Consider the following 20,660-nt stretch of genomic DNA (forward strand, 5'->3'; position numbering starts at 1 on the left):
GGTTATTAAACACTCATCGTTGCCGGAGACGAAAAACCCTCTTTCTCTTCGAGCGAATGCCAACAGCTTGCTAAAACTTACTAACTTTTTTAACTAACTCGTTTAACTAACTTTTTGCTAAAACTTATGGTCATCTGACTTAGCACTTTGGATTAGTAGAACCATTGGTGCCATCTATTGTAATACAATAAAACTAAATGCAAATCTGAGTGCGTTTGATATATCAATGGAATGGTAATAGTCACTAATTAAATCTCTACATATATATTTATATCAAATTTTGTACTTATAGATCAAACCATCTAGCTTCTAGAGCCCCAACTAAACAGAGACGTACATCACTCTCACACATTCATCTTTATTATTAGTAAAGTCAGAAACAAATGATTGATTATCTTATAGAGGTACTTGGAATCTCTTTCAATCTGGTATATTAAGTAAAGAATCTTCAAAAATGTATATATTGTTATAAAATCACTCTTATTATTTCTTTTAAAACGAGTGCATTTTTATTCTAGAAATTATGCAATACTTCAATGAGTAATCAAGAATTAGAAACATTTTAATTTATTTCTAAAAATCATCAAGAAGGAATGAATTTCTTTGTAAATTTACTAGTAATTTATTGTTTATTTGTAGGTAGTAATTTAATCGTGTTAATTAATTTGTATTTAATAAAGTAGGAATTTCATATGCCAGAAAAAAATCCACTTCTATCAAATAATTAAAACATTTTAACGTAAAACTGAGGCAGACTAATGAAATGAACCCTCCAATAATTTGAATAATGTTAATGTATTTAATTATTTTTAACTTTTGAACTCAGAAGAGTAAAATAAGTCCTTATTGAATTAAGTATTTCCATGGAATATAAAATTATGTTCACATTTTTAAAAACTTTTATTTTAGTCATTAAAAGTAACCCCTTAAATCTTATTTTAATTGTAATTCAATTAATGCAAATCTCTAATATTTACTGCTTGTTAATGAATGCAAGTTTTAATAATTTGCAGTATCAATTTTTGACTGCAAACTTGAAACAAAAATGTTTTCAGATTCTCCGTTAAAATTTATTATTGGAAAGTAATTAAATTTTAAGAGTTACCTTTCTGCATGGTACTTAAAGTTCGATTTTATTTAATTTTGACTTTTAGTTTAATTTGCAAGAAATAAATCTTTTTAAACAATATATCTTTTTTGATTTATACTAGTAACAATAAAATAAAAATTACAAAACGTTTTCCGATTTTATTGCGAAATATCAACTGATAAATAATTGTTTACATAAATAATTGAATTTATGCTTTTTATATGAAAACGAAAATAAATATACTTATCAAATTAAAAAGCTCTTGAATTACTATAGATTCATCAGTCTTAAAAGCAAAAATTGGACCTACCTTCACTATCAAGAAACTTGTTCAATTGCTCCTTATGAACCAGCTAGTGGACAAAAGTCTGATAATATGAAATACGTATTTATATACGCGAGCATTCAATATATTTTGTGTGAAATAATATTCTCAAAAACATCGGTAAATAACTTAACGAACTTTTATATGTTTCTTTGCGAATATTTATAATTTTTTTTCGTAAAGAGTATATATTTTAGAAAATAAGTTGAAAAATATACTCAGTAGCAGTTCAGGAGCAATTTCCTATAAACTTGTCTTGTAATAATAACAGAAAAGCCCTGAAGAAGTGAAATGAAATTCATGTATCCATATTTTCTTGCTTTTTTTAAAAAATAATAGTAGCTGACGGCTGGAGCAAAGTATCTTTGTGAGGCATTTGAACTGATCCAGGAATGAAAATAAATAAAAGATGCGTGTTCTTTTGTGAAATTTTATCTTTTTCGGCCATTCGAGTTGTTGAAGTGTTTCTTTTTTAAAAATAAGTTCTGTTACATAAATTGTAGATGTTTTCATTGATCTTTCGTTTTCAGAAAATGAAAAGTATGAACTTCATTCGTAAAGTAAATATTTTAACAGTTTTTTGAAACTTATTTAGACATAAGCTACTCGCTTGATTTGCTGTTATCTTTGCGTTATTGTACAGAAATTAAATGCTTTTGGATATTCAGTTTTATAATGCCAAATTGAGAGTAAAATTTCAATTTGATTGAAATATGAATCTAGGATTTTAATTTGACTGAATGAATGAATGAGGTGCATTATTATAAATTATAAAAATAAATTTTCTTTCTAATACAAAATGATACACTGAATTTTTAAGTTACTCTGCTGCGTTTTAATTTTAAACTTTAGAAATTCATTTCCCAGGAAAATAGATTCCTCAAATGATATTTTACATGCATATAAAAAAGAGAGGAAATAGTTTTTGTAAATTTTGATTGTTTTTCTTTTTAAAAACTTATTTTTCACTTTATTCCAAACATTGTAATATTTTGAAGAACGGAAGACTACAGCATGAAAATTAAAATAAGTTTAATAATTTCAATAATTATTATTTCGTAAGTTATGCGACATGTTCAGTTCAGTTCAGTTATATTAACGTCCGGTTTTGAAGCATCAGTAGGGATAATTTGAGATGAATCTCGTAATAATTTTGAGCCACGGTCAGATAACAAGGACGACACCTGAGCTGCCACCCCTTTTAAAACTTCTGCACAACATCAGTGAAAAGACGTTTGACTCCGACGAATTTAACGTACATCAGACTCTCTTACAAGACGGTTCTTTGGCGGAATTGGGTCTCGACATTCCCTGAACCCATTCGGCTCCGAAGCCGAAAACTTACTACCAGGTCATCACGGTTATAGTTATGTGACGAAAAAACTAGTAGTATACAAAATTTCTCATTTAGTTTGCAATTTTTTACTTTGTACATATACAAGGAATATTTCTTTAAATAAAAAAACAAAACAGTATACAAAAAAAACAAACAGTTCAATTTTATAATTAAAATGCATCAATTCTAAAATTTTGGTTAAAATAATCGAAAATGAAGATTTTAACATTTGTCATTTCAAAGAATAAATGCACAAAAATTGTCTGCCTTTGAGATTATTTTTTAATAATTTGTTCCAAACCTACTTTCTGCATTCAGCGCCAGAATTGTATAAGTAAAAAAGTATGCAAATTCGCTCATATTAAATATTTTTTTCATAGATTTATTAGTTTAAGATTCTACAATTGACTAAGAAATACGATTAAATTAAAAAAAAACTTAAAAATAAACTAACAAAATAAAAATACATTTCCATTTTCCCTTTATTTTTAATGTTTGGCTATGTTCTTTTTAAAAAAAATTAAGTGCGAAAATTATCCTTTTAAACTTTTTGTTCTTTTCCTTTTTATAAAATGTAATATAATTTTTGAATACAAAATAATAATTAAGGATCATAAAAGATGGATAATTAATGGATATCCTTACGTTAGCTGACTATTACTATGATCTACGACAGCATTTAACTCTCAACTTACCAATGTCCGTTAATTTGACTTAAACATCTGTGTCGCTCACAGTCATTTAATTTCAATCGCTGCTAATTCATCCGAAATTTAAGTGAAATTCAGATTGTGCAACATTTCTAGAATCCGTAGTTAGTTTTAGAGAACAACGTAGATTCATACATTCAGTGTTTGTTTTAAACATTGAGACTTATAGATCTTATGCAGAGATTATCCAAAATTATTTTTCTAATAATGATCAAATTATTATATAATTAATAACAAATTATGATATAATTAATAATAATTAATATTAACAATTATTTTCAAAACCAATGTATTACGATGGCGTATGTGAAAAATCAATAAATTAGTAAATAAAAAAGTTAATAACAAGTAAATAAGTTAATAAAAAAGTAATAAATAAGTAAAAAAGTATCGCTATGTTGAGATTTAAACTGTTTGTCAATGATTTGTTGCCAAAAATGTACGAAGCGAAAGAAAAACATCTTTTCTTTTACATCGCCATATTTTTATATTTTTTTGAAAGAAGTGCGAAGTTAGTGAAAGAGTGTGAAGAAGTTAAAGTGGGTTTAAGAAGTGAAATATAAATATTTAGGAATAATATAAAAATAAAAGTCTGTTCTTAACGTCTTTTATGAAAAATAATTCGAACTGAATGATGAGAGTTAAAAACCTTGTTGTCAACAGAAATCCAACACGTTGGATATTGGAAAATATAGCTTTATTTTAATATTCTGGAAAACACGGGGAAAGAATGACAAATAAATAAATAAATAAATAAAAAGGCCAAGTTGTACATAAGAAAACAAAACTTGCAGATATAAAAAACACAAAGCAGATGAAAAATTGCTAAATATGAAACAATAATAATATTTAAGCGGAAACTGGGGAGATCGCTTTTCGATCCCCATAATCATATCGAATTTATTTATGTTTCTCGACAGAGAACTGAAATTTCTGAAAGTATATCTAGATAGATCTCGGTTCCTAACTGAAATACAGCCATATTTACTTCATTTTGGTAGAATTTTATTATTTATTACCAAGTTCATTATGAACTTGCCAAAGCGCTCGAAGTTTGTCGCTAAGGTTGGTGATCATTGACATCATTCGATATCAAATCGAAAATCCCTGTAAATCTGGCTTACCAACGATGGTACTAATATTGCAGGAAAACTTAGTAAGCGATTCATATTAGTTGTAATAGATCATAAAAGTATTTAAGTAGCATAAAAAACAATATCTGAAAATATTAAAAAAAAATCTGATTAGACAAACATGTACTGTTACAATTGATATTTGAAGATGATTTTTGAGTCGCATTCTTCAATTTTTGATATTTATATTTCTGGAATATTTTTTGGATAGTAGAAAATATATAATCTCCTAAATTTAAAGATTTCTAAAATTATATTTTATTCTGAGTTTCAGTAAGTTTCTATTAAAATTAGATAAATTTCGAATTTTGCGAGTTAACTTATATGATTTTATATAATTTGGAAATCGAAAATGATCATAGCATTTTTTTTTACATTCAAATCTTGAATTTATTAATCAATAAGTAAAATACAAGACATTCAGTCAATTTTCAATTATTTTAAATCTAATAGACAACACAAGACACCATTATTAATACTACAATTTAATCAATTTTCAATTTGTATTTCCAAAGCTGCGTTCCTACTCGTAATTATTAAGAGTAAATATAATGAAATTTAAAATATAAAGTTTCAGGAAACTGATGACAAATTAATTAACATCCTGCGGTCTTTCCTATTGTTTGAAATTTACTGAAGAGTTAAAAATTTCTGCAGAATGAAATTGGGTTTACATATATTAGAATTTCCGCTGTTATTAAAAATGAAAATAATTAATATGACTGAATTTTGTTCCATTCCATTTTCAGGATTACAAGCGATCTTAAATTATTCCAGGTACAAACGCTGAATTTCAATTATTTATTGCTTCAAATAACTAATCAAATTAAAAAAAAAATAGTAGCAACTACATTATTTTTCCAGTTATGAAAACTCGATGGTGATAAAAAAAAATTAGTGGTTATTAACTGTTGAAGAACCACCATCTTTTAATTAAATGCACTTTTTAGTTCCCAAAATGTTTGACTGAATTAAAGAATTAATTAAAAAACGCACCTTTAAGAATAATTGGTTATAATAATAAAATTTATTGATAAGGAAATTGAATCGCAAAATTTTGTTTCTAGCTCTTTCTTTTTCTTTTTGTAGTTTCTGAACAGAAAAATCGTTTAAGTTATTTTATGTCACATGATCATATGAACTCATGATATATATAAATGGTTAAAACGATGGAAGCTAAAAATGCTTTTATCCCTTATATTTATTTTACAAGTGGTTGAAAACTGTCACCTATTTATTATATCATTTTTACACTATCTATAAATAAGGTATGAATCAAGAATAAGAAACCATCCAAACATCTTGGAAAAAATTGAACCTAAATTCACAAATGATAAAACTGGAAATCCGATTCACAAAAATTATATTCCTTTCTTTTGTTTAAAAAAAAACTGTAAAATTCAGTCGTTAATGCAGTACAATCTTTTTAAAGGAATCAAACAAGATGGAAAAAAATGGTTCTTCTGAAAATTAAATTCTGAAATTAGTTTTATTGTCGATTAGAAAGGAGAACTGAGATTAATTTGTATCGTGCTTGTCGTCTTTCAAAATAAAGATCTATAAAATTTTCTTTTAAAAATTATTCAAATCCTTTTTTGAACAATGGGAATACTTCTGATGTTTTTATCATCAAACATTTTATTTTATTTTTTTCAAATTCATGCATATAGTTTAAACTAATACTATGTCTATCTTATGCTATTTTATCTATACTAATAATAAAGTGTGTGTGTGTGTGTGTGTGTGTGTGTGTGTGTGTGTGTGTGTGTGTGTGTGTGTGTGTGTGTGTGTGTGTGTGTGTGTGTGTGTGTGTGTGTGTGTGTGTGAGTGAGTGAGTGAGTGAGTGAGTGAGTGAGTGAGAGAGAGAGAGAGAGAGAGCTTTCTACAGGCCTGACCGTTTGATTTTGAGCTACCAAATTTATTACAGCATTTTATTACAAATTCTTTGTTTAACAGCATATTTGAAAAATTCAATATTAACATTTCCGAAAGAAAATAATGAAGGATTTTTCAGTGATTAAATTATTTAATAATTCATTAAGTTAGATTAAATTATTACTAGCCTAAAAATATTACATGAATTAAATAATTAATCCTATTTTATATGATTTGTTTACTATTCATCAAATGTACAATTAAAGTAAATTAACACTGTATAATATAGTACAGGAAAATGTGACTAAAATAAAAATTACATTTTGGCTTTAATTCTTAATTGAAATGAATCAAGTAAGAATACTTTAAAAATGTAATCGAAATTTTAACTAATTTTGCTTCCTTTCAAAATCGCAATTTTTAAAGATTCTTCTGAAATTTAGGTATAAAATGTTATATAAAGTTATAAACTGATTATACAACATTAATTAAAAAATATATAATAGCTTTATGCACGTTATTGTAGCAATTAATAACTAATCCGTTTTCAGAAATAAACTAATAATTAAATCTTTCGAATGTTACAAAACATATTGGTTCAAATTTGAATAATTTCAATCACAATGATTATGAATCACACGAAATTCCATATTTTGCGCTAAATATTCTGTGAAACACTATTTTAACTGAAAAACTGAGTATTATAATTTCTAATGCAATTTGAAGAAGAATTAAATTTTCAAGTCGGGTCCTTGTGTACCGGGTAACATTTACGTTTCCATCTCCTACAAAAATGAAGGCACTTCACCCATTTATCAATAAATTCTCTTTGACCTTTATATATATACCAGAAAAAATCAATATTTTTTTCAATTTGAACCATTCCTTGAAGCCTTTGTTACTCTTTTAATCAATCGAATCGATTAACAGCCAACATAGTTCAATTGCAAAATTCGATATACAACAACGGAGAGAAGTAATCAAAACATGTTCGTTAACAGCAGGGTGTAATTTAGAATACTTTTAACCACCTGTTCTGAATTTTTCGCTCCCATAGCATGTTATTCAAGGTTGCTTTATTTTTAGACACATATACACTCATTTGCATTTAGCTGTTCATAGAGGCAAGATTTATGGCCAATGAAATCGATGCTTCTTAAGCCGGATTTAAATTCATATTAGAATATTCTTTTGATAACATTATCGAAATGTTTAAAATTTTGAATAGCAGTCCATTTATTTGCATGCTAATTTAGTAATTTTTAAATGACTATAAATTTTTTTTAGATAATGGTAGATTATATATTGATTGTATTATAGGTTAAAATTTTGATAGCTTATTTACATATGCTGCCACTAGGTATTTTACGAAAACCATTTTTGGTAAAGAAATGTAATTTTAATAAATATTGTTGCGAATCTGTGATGCGGCTTCCCAGCATAGCTGGTTCCATAGGAGGTCCCGGAGTTTGGCGACAAACTTGGCGACCATTTGGCGCATTGGTGACGAATTTGGCAACTTTGGCGCCAAAATAGATTATACCCGAAACAATGAGAATTTTCCCGATCCGTCCAGTAGGAACTGAGATACGCCTCGGACGTTCCTGATTGGTTGAGAGGCTTCTAGTCCCGCCTCCTGAGACCTATAAAAGGAGCTGCAGCTGCCGGGTCGTGGTTGTGAACTGGTGGTGAATTGAGTCGTAGTCGGAAGCGACAGAGAAGAGTCGTCGTGAACCAGATCGGAGAGTTGTAGTCGGAAGCGACAGAGTGAAGAGTAGTCGGAATCGACGGTGAAGAACTCGTCTTCCAGGGACTAGCGGAGCAGCGACGGAGTAGAGCTGCTGTGTATACTGTTGTATGCTGCACGTCTCGGCTGAAGATAATCGTATTCCGTGCTGTATATAGTTGTCGTCTTTGTGCTGTCCTGTGTGTCTTCGTGTAAATAAACGTCGTTGTTTTATTTTCTACTGCCGCCTGGTGATTGAGCGTTCTCCACACTATATAATTCCCACTATCCAAACGAACACAGAAATTTCGTAACAATATAACAAAAGATAACTTCTTTAAACGTAACAACAGTTAAAGAAATACAGGGTGTCTCACTAGGTATGCAGCATCTAATACTTAGATTCGGATAAAACACGCCAAGACGAGTATCTTAATGCATAATGCGCGAGGTCCCTTAATATATCGCCATAGTCTAATGAAGGTGAGAAGCTTGTCATCGTAATTCTCATCTTGACGTTTTTTATCCGTATATGTAAATATTAGACGCTGCATACCTTTTGAGACACCCTGTAGAATTAACATGAAGAATATAATACAGCAAAATAAACCCGGTTGAAAACAGCAAAATGTCTTAGCAAGATATAGGCGTTTCATTTTTAAGTGATGTATAGCACAGATGGAAATGACACGAAGTGATATTGCCACAGTACATCAGATTATTTCTTCTAAATTTAATGTTATATAATTATCATTGTACATAAATTAAAAATGTTACAAAATCATTTTTGGGTTAGATTATTTATAATCATGAAGTTTGTTAGAGAAACAATATAAAATACAAAAAGCGTCCTTTATCATACTTTTCAGAAAATCATTTAGCAGTGTTCCTATGATGGGCTCTCGTTTAACGACATTTCCTCTTCTACAGAGCTGAGATCTTTAATAACATTTACATGAAAATTATTCTCCATATTAATAAAGATAATTTTATTTTCAAGGAAATTGACATATTGCAAAATGTTACGAAATGTAATGAAGACAGTCAAATAATGACGAAAATGATAATGAATTCGTTATTAAAAAGTATCTTCACCAGAATAAAGACTAGCAGCCTTTAATTCAAATTCCAAGTTGTTTGGGTTTAAGAAAAATGGATACTATTCTAGAATCTTTAGATCTTTTCTTTGCCATTCATTTTTTATAAATTTGTGAAAATTATCATGAAAAACTTTCATAAGATCCCTACAATGAATAATAATTGTCTATTTCAAAATTTGATACACTTTTAAGACAATAAAATGATTTGGTAATTTAATTATAATTTAATATACAAACACTACATTATAATTATAATTTATGTATGTTAAATTACAACTATTCATTAATTATAATGTTGAAATATCACTTCAATGAATTTTCTTTTCAGCGAGGTTTTTAAATGGGATGACGAAACTTCATGAAACACAAACTCAAGTTATAAATTTTGTATATAAAAAAAAAAAACCGATATTTATAAAGTAATTTTATTTTCCCAGGTTTAAATGAGATTTTAAAAGCTGTTTAATTTAATTAGTTAAAAAATTTTTTATATACTTATTTTAATTTTTATTCTGTTAATCTAAGGGCGAAGTCATAAAATGTGAATATTCAAAAGAAAAATTCATGACAAATGATTATCAGACATTTTAATGCTTATTCTATTTACATGTAGCTCATATCAAAAAGGATTATGTAATTTCGTTTTAAAATCACGAGTCAAAAAATATATTACGCATTTTTTTATATTTTTAGCATCGGAGCAAATTATCCACATAAACGTAAACAGATTTTTCTATCTTTTAGACATAGCATTAATTTAAATATTAATTGTTACTAGGAATTTCTTATGAAGTGGCTTTTAACCAAAATTTGAATGTATTTGAAATATATGAATTGTTATTCATATCTTTAGAGGAAATTATCTTAAAACAAATTTGTATCATATTGAGATATAAGACAGAAACAATGACAGTCTTGAAAAATACATCATCACTAAAATTCCTTTGAATAAAAATTAAAATTGGAAAAAGAAGTTAATTACTAATTTAAATAATCTCAGAATTAGAGTACAGGTATAATCTTTAACTATACTTTCTTAAAGCGTTCAATGAATGAATATCGGGAAGACCTGAAAACTTGATTATTTTTCAAAAGTTTAAATTAAATTTCCTCGACACTTTCTAATTCTAGAATCGTTAGATCCTTTCTTTGACACCCCCAGGAGAAGCTGAACAAGGGAAAAGTTAAAAAGCCAATTTTTGCAAACAATATTTTGCGAAAGGAATTAAATTAGACCCTCTAGGGGAGGTTAGTCCAAAAGACAATTGAATAGATTTAACCCCCTTCCAAAACCCAACAAGTGTTGGGTGTCCAAAACAATACCTGTATTTTCCTAATCGATTTCTTAATGTTAGATGAGAGTTACGATTCTTCAAAGTAGTGTTTCCATTTTTAGTGATTGATGTTTCAGATATATTTAATGGTATGCGTTTTCTTTGGTTGACTACGTAGTATATCATCTGGTAGTTTTCACGATTTGTGATTGGGTAGTACTCTTGGAAGTGTTTTTGCTTTAATATTGAAAATTAGGAGACAATAGATAGAAAAATCTCAATATTGAAAGTTATAGAAATATTGGAGTAAGTATTTTGAAGCGATATCCGGTTAAGGCTTTGAAATGCTATGTCGGTAATGGCTTTGATGTTTAAAACATTTTTTTCTTCAAATCTCGAATTCTTTTTCGGATCAAAGAATTTATTGAACCTACAATAGAATATGTGATGAATAAATAAGTTTAATTAAATAAATTTATAAAATTATATCACTAATTAAGGAATTCTCATAGAATTACATGAATATTTTAACAAAAACAACAACAACAACAACAAACAAACAAGTTTATTTCTATTCATAAATTAAATGACGATATGGCCTTTCACAACAAATTGTTATGTGAACTTTTTGCACTATATTATTATAGATTAAGAAAAATGACTTTATTTAAATTTCTTAGGAAAATATAAGAGAAATTTGTGATCTTCCTTATATTGCATCTATTTATTTTTTATGTATTATTATGCAGATTTATAGTTTTTGATTGAGAAACATTGAAAATATTATTACTTGAATTTTTTTTTGTCTAAGTAGAAGTCCAATTTACTCACACAGTTAAAAAGAGTTTATTGTGAAATGATTTTTATTTTTATCTAATATTTTGACAAAAATGTGACATAAGAGGCTGTGAATCCATTTGCTATTTTCAAAAATATTCTATGAGGTAGATAAAACACTATGTTCTGCAAGTCTTCGCTTCAGTTTATATCTTTCGTTTCAAATTTTGATAAAAAAAATGTTTTTATTCATACCAGTTTCATGATGTAAAGACATGGAATTTAAAATTTTAGGCTATTTCTAATACTTAATGATTTTAGCAGACATAAAGAGATTTATATTAACAGCATGGAGATTAAAATAGGATGAATAGAATTTAACATTTAAACGTATTTAACTCGTATTTTAATTCCCAAATCTAACAAAACTATTAATGAATTATAATTCTATGCAATACAGAATATTTCATAATATTGATGGATATATTCATAAATTAACTCCCAGTTTTGTTCTTTGGCGGTTTATATCTGAAAATTGTTACTTTCTTCTTTTTATTGAAAAATGGAAATTAAATATCCCTAACTTAAGTTTTTTTTTATCTCAATAGTTTTTGTTTTCAATAACGCATTATTTAATTATTACACCTTCTTAATTCATATTTTAATAATTTTAATTATATATAGTATAGTATGTATAATTAATATATTAATAGTATATATAATTAATAGTATATATATATTAATAGTATATATAATACATTTAATATTTATATTTTTTGAAAGAAGTTTGAGCGTTTTTTTGGCATGAATTAAATTAAAAGTGATGAAGACACTTTGTAAACTTTCTATGAAATAAATAATCGAAATTTTGATATTATCACAGTTAAATAATTAATCCTATATTGTACTATTTGTTGATTATTTTTCAAACGTTGTTCAATGCATATAACTTATTCTGTATAATAATGAGTACGAAAATACAACTAAATATTAGATTTGTGTTTATTTTTAGTTAAAATTAATTAAACGATTATTAAAGTGTAATAAGATTTTAATTAAATTATCTATTTCAAAAATCATTAATTTTTTGCCAAATACTTTTAATTTTCATATTATAATTTTATTTCAGCCTGATCATTATTAATACAAAATTGTATCGATAATTTCAGAATTTCATTCGATAATTTTAATAATGTTTTTCAGAAATGACTGAAAAACGTTAATAACATTATGTGGTGTTACAAACTAACCACTAATTAAGCCTCTTGTATGTTAAATAAACACACTAAACTTAAATTTGAATAATTACAGTTATAATATCTATTTTCATAATAAATTGTATAACGTATCGCTAAATATTTTCAAAAATATAATCCGTTTTTAATTTCAAAAACTAAGGGATCACCCGTCGTGCTTTATAACTTTTAACCTTTCGTTCACTGCAAATTGAAGGTAATACTTCCCTTTATTAATAAATTTTCTTTGCCCTTTAAATCATAGCAATAAAAATCAATATTTCTTTTATTTGAACTATCGAAGTCTTTGTTATTCTTCTAGTGAATCGAATGGATCTAGTATCCAACACAGTTCAATTGTGAAATTCGATATACAACAGAAAGATGAAAGCAAGACATGTGAGGTAACACAAGGGTGAAATTCAGATTGCTTATAGCCTCCTGATTTGAATTTTTCGTTTCCATAGCATATTATTGAAAGTTATTAAGTTTTTCTAAAAAGATTGCATTAATTAGTTTTCAGTTTTTCGTCATGGTAAAATCCTTACGGCTATTGATGTTTTTAATACTTAAATTTATATTAAAACGATCATTTTTTAGATAACATAGTCGAAGCATTGAAATCTTGCATAGATCTTCATTTGTTTATATACTTATCACTACTTTTTGATAACTGCAGGAAATATGGAAAATCGTTTAATAGATTAAAAAATTTGTAATTTTTTTTAACATAATGAAGTATTTTATGAAAAAAATTTAAAGCCAAACGATTTATTTATCAATGTTATTTATTTTTAAAATCATGTTTTCTCAATTTGATAGTTTATATGCTATCTTTTGCTTTTTAACCATAAATGCTTCGAAGTCAAATTTTCTTAAGAATTTATTTATATTAGGGCATACTGACAGAGGAACAATAAGATAAAATAAGAAAGAATGCTTTTTATTGAAACGTAAATATTATATCTTTAGAGAGAATTGCTACAAAATAATTTGAATTATATAGATATGTGTGACGAACACCATGCCGATTCATAAAAAGATATCAAATATATCGCTAAAATTTGTTTAGTTAAATATATATATATATATATATATATATATATATATATATATATATATAAGGACTGTTATTAAAACAAACATTTTAATAATCTCAGAACTTATAATATAAAGTTATAATCTTGATCCTAAGTTCTTAAAATGCTAAATGCATAGATTTTGGGAATATTGAATCCTTAATTATTTTCCAAAAGTTTAAATTAAAGTTCCCCGATTCCGAAATCTTTAGATCCATCCTGTGCTGCCCCAGGATAAATCGAACAAGGGAAGAATCAACTTTGGCAAGTAATATTTTGCGAAAGGAATTAAATTTGACTCTCGAGATAAAGATTCATACATAGGAAGTGGAACAAAGGTAATCCTTCCGCAATTCCACAACTGATTTCTCAATGTTGAAGAAAAACAGCATTCTTCATAGATGCTTTTCTTTTTCAGTAGCTCATATTCTGATGCTTGAAATATATAGGGTTAGCAAGAAATAAGTTACCGACTTCAGACGGCTCTAAAATGCGTTTTATTGGTTCAAATAAAATAAAATTTGAACTACAGATTATCCAGATGATGCGCTTTAAGTTTATTAATTAAAAACTTTAGTACAAAAATTCACCAGTAGATGGCGGTGTAACGCAACGGGCATTTATTTGCGTATATTGAAAATGTGAAACATAATTTGCGTTACAGCGCATGTTTATTACCATTTTTCTTTGGATAAAAAGGTGGATTCTGCACGAAACATTTGTTTCTTCGCTGTTTGTCATGCCTAGGTTGCAAGAAAAAGCGCTACTGGGGAAATTGCTCTACCAAAACTAACAAAACTCATTTGCAGTTCTAAAGGAATTTCGCCGTATGAAGCAGATACGAAGAGGTCTAATGTCTCCAGGTTCCTTACGCAAGATGATGCAGAAATTTGAAAAAATTGGGCAACTTGGCATTCTTCCAGGTAGAGGATGGGTAAAAAAAAAAAAAAAAAATCCGTCTTTCAGCGTCGAAAATGTTGCGACCGCGCTCTTTGAAGCCAGCAGTCAGTCGCCGCATAATAGTGTGAGTTTGCCAGTTGTTTCCCGTGCTCTGGATATGCTGTATTCAACTGAATGAAAAATCGTACGACAGATTTTGTATTTTTATCCATACAAAATCAAGTCTGTGCACCTGTTGCAGGACAAGGACTTATAGGTCCGTAAAACTTTTGCACTTTAGTTCCTTGTTCGAATGGTGGTTGACACAACTTGGCCATGTAACATTCTGTGGAGTGATGAGGCCCACTATTGAATTAATGTCCAAATTAACATTCACAACTGCCGAATTTGGACTGAGGAAAACCCTCACATTATCCAGGAACAGCCCTTGCATCCTGAAAATGTGACAGTATGGTGTGGTTTTACTGTTACTTTTATCATTGGGCCGTATTACTTTGAAGAGATAACTTCAAATGGAATCCAGACCTTTTCCATCACAGGACAACGGTACTAAGATATGCTGAGAGATTTTGTAATCCCAACTCTCCTACAGCGTGGATGCCTTCAAGACATCATTTTCATGCAGGATGGTGCACCACCTCATAGTGATCGTCGTGTAAAGCGATTGATAATACAGCTTTTCACAGAAGCATGAGTTATCAGCCGTAATTTCCCAATAGCGTGGCCTCTTCGCTCGCCGGACAGCATCTCTTGCGACTTTTGGTTGTGGGGTTTATTTGAAGTATAGTATCTACCGTCAAAGGCCATCATATCTGCCAGATCTGATTGACAACATTCGGCGCCATATTCTTAATATTCCGACATACTCATTCGGGTCATCTATAGAAAATATGGTTTTCCGATTAGAAAATATTGTTAAAAATGAACATGAGAAATGAGGACATATTGAGCAATTTTAATTTTACTTTATTTAACAATTATATACCATATTAAATGGTTTTATGTGTATTACAACGCCACGTAATGTTGAATTTTTGTACTATTTTTTATTTAATAAATGTAAAACGCATCATCATAATCTGTAGTTCACATTGTATCTCATTTGGATCAATAGATCGCATTTTAGAGCCCTCTGAAGAAGGTAACTTATTTCTTGCTAACCCTGCATTTAATGATTTATGTTTTGTTTGGTTACTTAACCCTTTCTAGGGCCATGGGAAGTATGCTTCCCACCAAATTCATCAATCTTTGTATGGAATTATGTAGTTTTGCGTAAGTTCTGACAAATTCTTCAACCAGACGGACACTTAGATACTTCATTTCCTTATCTCACACAAAATGGTGTCTTGATTTGTTACTTAATTATTAATGAACCAAATTAATTAATCAAAAGAAATTTATCTAATAAGCTAAATGAGTCACTTTTCTTAAGCCAATCATAATCCTAAAAATATTTTAATATATCATGACTAGAAAAAATAGCCCTTTAAAGGGTTAAATATATACTAATATTAGAAAGGAATGTGGGTGTGGGTATTTTTTGATTACAGGCTAGACCGTTTGACTTACAGTTACCAAATTTGGTACATAAATATTTAGAGAGTGAGAATGTGCACAACTTTTGAAATTTTATTTAGGATTTTAATTAAAATCTAAGCAAAATGTTGATGTTCCTCCGTGATAAAATAATTCAGTACAAAAATAAATTTTGCATTGTTTTAAAATTAAAAAAAAATTAGTGAGGGGAAATGTAATGTAAATTTATCTAACTTTTGGCAATTCTTAAAAAAAATTTTTTTTTGTCTGATTTCTAACAATGATGCTATAATATTATGCGAAATTTAGAAAGTTTCATGCTCTCGATAAACAGAGTTGAACGAAGGTAATTAAAATAGCACTGCTTTAAATTTCGCAGAATCATGAACATTAAGTTATTTAAAAAAAACAATCTGAAATCAAGATAGTGAATAGTCCTAGTGAACTGTGCAAGTTTGAGGTTCGAACTCGCAACGTTAGGATTCATAGCCGGGTAACAAAGCTACTAGACAAAAATGTACACTCCTTTCCGGAGGTTGTTATCTGGCTTGTAAAGTTACCACCACAATACTCCTCCACCAGTGAGTCGGTGGAGTTTATCGCGCAGTTATGGCGAGCGGCGAACGTGATTATCACGTCCAGGTCACCAATGTGCAAGTTTGAGGTTCGAACTCGCAACATTAGGGTTCATAGCCGAGTAGCAAAGCCACTAGAGAGAAGTGTACACTCCCACCACAGAACCTTCTGGTCGCCTGAGACGACTAGTATATAATATAAAAAGGAATTTCTTTGTTTTTGTAGTAATTTGTATTTTTGTATTGATTTTTGCATTAACACTGATATATATAATATAGACTTCTATTCGTTTTAAGGCTCTTGTACGATATATCAAGTGCTAATAACTTTTAAGATTCATTGATGGTTCGTGTAAATGAAACTTATATGAGTTAGAAAGTCAACTAAAAATTAGCAATGTAATGTATAATACCTAAAGCAGCATATTGCTAAAAATAAGAATTAATATATTAATTGCCGTTATAAAATCTAACAGAAAAGTACGAATCAAAGAAAGAAGTGCAATGGTTCATTAAAACTTCTAGGGCGAAAATGAAACATAAATTGCTCAAGAATGTTAATAGTCAATATTTACTTTCATATGCATCTGAGAATGTTGTAAAAGTGTAAGAAATTGACTGATAACAGACAATTCCGGTCATGGATTACACTGCATATATTAAGAAATTGAATAAAAAACGATTTACCATATAACATTCTTTTGACTTCAATTCAAATGTTTGTAACAAGAAAACAATCGTTTTGAATTTTTATTATTAAAATAAAATAAATCATACCTTTAAAACTTCTATAAAATATATAAAATTCTTTTTTCATTTGTATTTTTTAAAATATTTTAAGTATTTATTTTCTACAACTATATTAAATATTTGTTCATGAGTTTTTTAACCCTTTAAAAGGTAATTTTTTTCTTCTAGTCATTATGTTAAAATATTTTTAGCTTGAAATTAGAATAAGAAAAGGGATTCATTTAATTTATTAGATAAATTTAATTTGATTCATTAATTTGGTTAATTAATAATGAAGTAAAAAATCAAGACACATCATTTTGTGTACGATAAAGGACTGAAGCATCTAAGTTACTGTCTTTGTAAAAAAAAAATTGTCAGAGTTTATGCCAACCTACAGAATTTCATACAAAGATTGATAAATTGGGTGGGAAGCATACTTCCAACGGCCCTATAAGGGGTTAAATAACCTTTTGTGTTATTGTATCTCCAATCTTCTAAGAAAAAACTAAAAATATAATTCGTTTTTAATATTTCAGTAGAAAGTAACATCTAAACCTTTTCAGTTTTTTTTGTTACATTTTTTAACTTTAATCTCAATCACCTCTTACTGCATTTTTAACAAAGAGAACAAGAAAAATAAACCTACAAGCCATCAAATCTACGAAACAGCAACTATCGATTCGAAGACATGTAACTGTCTATTTGTCTAAAAGTATATCTATTTGTTCGTTGTCAACGTTTTATCTTCACCATCGTCTTGTCATCCATCAAATTTGATGACAAAAAATGTCATGCCAGGGGATTTATTCAGCAGTTTGTGTTTTTAAAGTAAATGTCTCCGTGGTTTGAGAATAACGATTAATGCAACAGCTGTGGATCATTAAACAGGAGTTTCTTTCTAGATGTTGTAGTCTTAATTACATTATGATGAACTTGGGCACTGATAATCAGACAGGCCATTTATAAAACACAATTTGAAGGAGTGATTAACAGGTGAAATAATTTGGGGGTTAATCGGGAGATGTTTATTATGATATGTAAAAGAGATATCAATATATATTGAAACGTATAGGATGTTAGTAGACTGACAATTGAGGCTATGTTAGGAATGATGAATTTAATATAAGAATTTGGCGCTAGTTTTCTTCTTGAAAAGTAAATCTTTTTGAAACAGAACATTTAAATAGAAACATCTACAGGATTTCTTTGTTTTTGACAGCATCGAAATATGTTTTATAGTCATTTCAAAATTTGAGATGAAAATAATGATGGTCCTTTTTTCTTAAGCGAATTTTATGGCGCTTTGAGGAATCATATGGATTTATTGTTGAGGAAGAGATTACGTTCTTCTGAAAAGTAAACCTCTTTGAAACCTGAAACCGGCTACACCGAAGGCACACGGAACAATCTGAAAGTTCGGACAGCCGCAACAACAACACTGGCGGGAACTGTGGTTGAGTCCTAAGGCGATCGCCGGCAACGGTACAACCCTTCCCTAAGGAAGTACGTCCGGTCATCGATGGGATGAGCCAGACCCCAGCCTTTTCGTGTACCCTCTAGGGTGGGGAAAACCAACCACAATGACGGTAGCTTCTCCTCCTCAATTAAGAGGGGCCCTTTCCCCCACCCCGGGGGATCATTGGGATAGTAAGAAGCATTATATAATAAATGGGATAGTAAGAAGCATTATATAATAATAGGGATAGTAAGAGGCATTATATAATAATAGGGATAGTAAGAGGCATTATATAATAATAGGGATAGTAAGAGGCATTATATAATAATAGGGATAGTAAGAGGCATTATATAATAATAGGGATAGTAAGAGGCATTATATGATAATAGGGATAGTAAGAGGCATTATATGATAATAGGGATAGTAAGAGGCATTATATGATAATAGGGATAGTAAGAGGCATTATATGATAATAGGGATAGTAAGAGGCATTATATGATAATAGGGATAGTAAGAGGCGTTATATGATAATAGGGATAGTAAGAGGCGTTATATGATAATAGGGATAGTAAGAGGCATTATATAATAATAGGGATAGTAAGAGGCATTATATGATAATAGGGATAGTAAGAGGCATTATATGATAATAGGGATAGTAAGAGGCATTATATGATAATAGGGATAGTAAGAAGCATTATATAATAATAGGGATAGTAAGAGGCATTATATGATAATTGTTATAGTAAGAAGCATTGTATAATAATAGGGATAGTAAGAGGCATTGTATGATAATAGGGATAGTAAGAGGCATTGTATGATAATAGGGATAGTAAGAGGCATTGTATGATAATAGGGATAGTAAGAGGCATTTTATGATAATAGGGATAGTAAGAAGCATTACATGATAATTGGAATAGTAAGAAGTATTTATTCATTTTTTTTCTACTTTAAAAGTATCGATATTTTTCTATCCTAACTATATTTGGCAATATATAAGAAATACTGAAAGTTTGTCATTTTATCATAATTTATCGATAATTTCTCTAACATTTTATTGAAAGAACCGCCCAAAAACATACTATCATAATACCAAATCTCAACCCAAGTTTAATTTTTCAACTTCTGCCTCCTCTTGTTAAAGATATGACTATAATAGCAGAATATAGAATATTTGATTTTTTTAAAAAATTTTTTAATACTTATTAGTTTTATGGAGAAAAAAAGTAATTGATTTGTATTTCATATGACCGGAATAAATAAATAAAAAGGAAATGTACGCAGGAAGTTTAAGGGAAACGTCGGATTTTTTAAAAATTTAGCTTGCGTTTTTATTTGAAATAGAATTAACACACAAAAACTTTAAAGTATTAGAGTAATACTTATTTTTACTACAAAGTTCTTGACGAGATTCTTAAACTATATTCTTACCAGCTGTACAGCCCTTTAAAGAATAGTGTTTCAGTTCTTTCTAATGAAATGGCGGGGCATATACCTTACCAAACGAAACAAATAACATAGTGCACGAACCAACAAAGGACATTCTTGTTAGAATATATTATCCCTTGTCGATATGTAATTAAAGAATCGGTATAATTTGAAAGCATGATATTGTGAAAGTTATGAAGCTTTCTGTTGTGGTGAAAATAGATTCTTAGGTGTATACCAGAGAAATTCCGATAATAATGAATCAAGTCAGCGCGACTTGAGGAAATGGAATCCTTTGAGTTCTGATTAAATATCTGAAAATGTGTATGGTGAATTTCGCCTTAAAGTGGAAATATTTGTTCTTATAATTGGATAT

Source organism: Argiope bruennichi, chromosome 8 (assembly GCF_947563725.1).
Source record: "Argiope bruennichi chromosome 8, qqArgBrue1.1, whole genome shotgun sequence".
In the NCBI taxonomy this organism is placed as follows: domain Eukaryota; kingdom Metazoa; phylum Arthropoda; class Arachnida; order Araneae; family Araneidae; genus Argiope; species Argiope bruennichi.